The sequence below is a fragment of the Etheostoma cragini genome, unplaced genomic scaffold, assembly GCF_013103735.1.
Source record: "Etheostoma cragini isolate CJK2018 unplaced genomic scaffold, CSU_Ecrag_1.0 ScbMSFa_3720, whole genome shotgun sequence".
In the NCBI taxonomy this organism is placed as follows: Eukaryota; Metazoa; Chordata; class Actinopteri; order Perciformes; family Percidae; genus Etheostoma; species Etheostoma cragini.
Genome location: NW_023268018.1, coordinates 1 through 3,849, shown reverse-complemented (window position 1 = coordinate 3,849; position 3,849 = coordinate 1). Strand labels below are relative to the sequence as shown.

Genomic DNA, 3,849 nt, shown 5'->3' with positions numbered 1-3,849 from the left:
AGGGGCTGCGGAGGCGCTCCCTTCCTCCTGTAGTCAATCACCATCTCTCTGGTCTCATCAACGTTCAGCAGCAGGCAGTTCTTACCAGACCACTCCACAAAGTCATCCACCAGCACCCTGTACTCCCCCTCCTGTCCATCCCTGATACACCCAACAACTGCAGAGTCATCAGAAAACTTCTGTAGGTGACATGACTCCAAGTTGTACTGAAAGTCTGAGGTGTATAAGGTGAACAAAAAAGGAGACAGCACAGTCCCCTGTGGGGCCCCCGTACCACTCACCACCACATCAGACAGAACACGGTCCAGGCGGACAAACTGTGGTCTGTCTGTCAGGTAGTCAGTGATCCAGGAGACTATGGACGCACCGACACCCATCAACCGCAGCTTCTCACCTAGTAGCAGAGGCTGGATGGTGTTGAATGCACTGGAGAAATCAAAGAATGTGATTCTCACAGTGCCGCCACCACCATCCAGGTGCAAATGAGCTCGCTGCAGCAGATAGATGACAGCGTCGTCCACCCCCAGACCAGGCTGGTAGGCAAACTGTAGAGGGTCCAGAGAAGAACTCACCTGCGGCCTCAGGTAGGCCAAGACCAGCCTCTCCAGCACCTTCATCACATGGATACCAAGAGTCTGGGTCTGGGTCTGGGCCTGGGTCTGGGTCTGGGTCTGACCGAGGTTTCTGCCTAAAAGGAAGTTTTTCCTCACCACTGTTGCACTGTTGCTGCTCTGGAGGAGACTACTAGACCTGTTGGGTCCTTGTAGATTCTGGAGTGTGGTCTATCTGTAAAGTGTCTTGAGATAACTCTTGTTATGAATTGATACTATAAATAAAAATGAATTGAAATTGAAGATGTACAACTCCGTCTGGCTGGAAGATCGAGAGGTCCCCCTGCACAGATTCCTGTGGCGTGACAGTGAAGATGATAACCATAATAATTAATTATTTTCTTTGAATCTTCATACAGTTTCCGTAGTGTAGTGGTTATCACGTTCGCCTAACACGCGAAAGGTCCCCGGTTCGAGACCGGGCGGAAACAGCGTTTTCTTTTGTTCTCAGCGATTTATGTTCTTTTTTTTTTTTTACAAATTAAATCAGCAATTAAACTTTATATTTATTTATACGCAGCTTCACGATTATGTTATGGCTTTTTTGTTATTGATCGTCTGAAAGAAAATGACAGAGGAGTGTGAAAGCGGAATCTCCAATAGGTTCTTAAACGCATCCTAATGGGGGTGGGGGGCTGCTGTTGGACCGGGCAGCGTGCAGCACTGCTGCAGCAGCTCGCGAGTCTTTGTGTCCTGTAACACTGAACGACTCCACACCGACCGACCCATTCAACAGGCGGGGCGGCCGGACAGAGCCTCGGTGCCGGTAAGGGGTCTCCTCCTCCTCGTGGTGTGCTGCATGCTCCTGGAAGCTAGCCCGCGGGGCTAAAACCCAACTTTAGCTTGTCTTTGAGAGGCTAACGGTTAGCATCCAGGGGCCCGGATGTCCTCTGTTAGCAGACATCACTATCCCTGTCTGTTGGACAGCTTCACGCGCGCTCCCGCGACCCCAGGCTCATATTTAACAGAGTGTTTCTGACTTTTCTGACTGGAGTTTTGTTTTTGCATGTAGCTGCCATTTTGGTGCGTTCAGGGGCCTTCGGAGTAAACGCGACTTTGTCTTTTTAAGCATGTTTCAATCTTGTGTTTTTATAAATTCATCATATGTTTTAAAAGTGATTTTCCATAATGTTTCCAACCCGCCGGGGACATCTCCACTCGGCATCCTCTGATCTCAACTGTTAGTTCAAATAATTCATCATTTCTGCCTTTTTAACTGATGTATAATTAAATATAAATGAGTGTTTTCATTTATCATTTGTCTGTCCCTCGTGTCCCTTCCCGTCCTTTGGGTTTTTCTGGGTTGACATTTCAACATTTTGTTCTTTCTTTTCACTTTTCTCTACGTTTTTGTTAATTTTCTTCCAAATTTAAGTCACTTTTTGACTTTTTTTTTAATTAAAAGAAATTACATTTTAACATTTTTGGGGCTCTTTTTCCATTTTTTTTTATACTTAAAACAATAAATAGTTTTGTGGATTTTTTTCGTAGTTTTTATTTTTTCACATTTGTCACTTTTTTTTCAGATTTAGACCCGAGGACAACAGCAGGGTTAACTAGTAGTCAAATAATTCATAACTTCTGCTTTTTCTCTCAAATATTAGGTACAATATAAAATATAAAAAGGGACAAAATGTCCAATTTATTTATTAGAATTGATTTTAAGTGTATTTTAGTTTTTTTACGCTCCGATTCCCAGAATCTTCTATTTCCCCTTCATCACTCCTGAGCTAGAAGAAAGAGGAATGTATTTGTGGAGATCTGTGTTTCGGTGGTCTGAGAGATCAGGGTTCGATTCCCACTGCAATGCAAGGGTTAAATGTGGAAACAGCGCCCCCAAAATCCTGTTTGTGGCCATAAATATATGACACCCACAGAGATGAGCTGTACCGTCGAGATGAGTGGGAACAGTCGGGGACTCGAGCTCTACGGTCGCGGGTTCGAAACCAGGCGCGGAAATGAAGCTAAAGGGTTAACATCTAATTAACTCTTTAATGTTCCGCTTTTAGTTTGAAATATACAAAATACACCTAATTTCTCTACATTATACAGGGAACTGACGTAGCTAAAACTCTTAATTTCTTACCTGTGTGATCTGCTGGCGTTGGTCATCTTCATGTCATTTAATATTATTATTATTTGTTTATTACCACTGAAAGTTTTTCATGAAAGAATCTGGTAAATGTGTATTTGTATTTGTTTTATATGTTGAGTGTGTAATAAGGACATTAAGGTCCTGTTCCGGTCCACGAGGTCCAAGCTGGACCCCGGTCCAATCCGGGCGGGAGTGTAGATTATGTTACGTTACATTCCTTTAGCTGACGCTGGTATCCAGAGCTTAAAGTTACTGTGTAAGTCAGAGGTTTCACACCTCTGGAGCAACTTGGGGTTGAGTGCCTTGCTCAGGGACACATTGGTTGATGCATCACAGTGGGAATCGAACCCTGATCTCCCAAAACACCGAAATACAGAGAATCTACAGAAATGCATCTCTTTCTTCTAGTCTATGTTTGTTGAAGGAGAAATAGAAGATTCTGGTAATTAGAGCATGCAAGGGAATTCCTGAATTAAAACAAGAAATAGTGTGTGTGTGTGTGTGTGTGTGTGTGTTTGTGTGTGTGTGTGTGTGTGTGTGTGTGTGTGTGTGTGTGTGCAAAGTGATCCAACAGGTTTTAGGATCATAATGATTATAATTCTATAAAATCTAATGATAAAGTCTCTAATTAACTCCAACTTGATGTCTCCACAGACTGAGTCTCTGAAAGACGAAGACCGGAGACGTCCTGCGATATCGCCCTGACGACCACGTCTCTTCGGGGCTTTGGTCAACGCCAACATGGCCGACATGGCCGACTACATCTGGCGGCGCCGCATCCAGCATGGCGTGCGGTACCAGAAGAGCGCCGTCCCGTTCCCGGACTCGGTTGGGATCGGTTTGGACTTCAATGCGGCGCTGGACCGGAGGGACAAGTTAGATCTCCGTCTGCTGACCAACGGCGTGATGCTGGAGCTCTGTCAGTTCGCCAAAGCCGTTACCAAGTCGGAGACGTACTTCCTGTTCGAGATGCTGGACTTCAACTTCGCCCTCGGCGTGGACGTGGACAACGACCAGCAGTACTACGACTACGCCAGGCGCGCGCACAACAAGATCAAGCTGCTGAGGGACCAGATCAAGCTGAGACCCCAGAGGTGGACGGAGACCTTCCCGCTGCCGGACCTGAGCGTGATCATCGGCTCG

At 45.6% G+C, this 3,849-nt stretch overlaps 1 non-coding gene across 1 annotated transcript; it reads left to right on the top strand.

The window, feature by feature from the left end:
• Positions 1-969: 969 nt before the first annotated feature.
• Positions 970-1,042, top strand: trnav-aac. Its single transcript has one exon. It is a non-coding gene; the product is annotated as a tRNA-Val (tRNA).
• Positions 1,043-3,849: the final 2,807 nt, after the last annotated feature.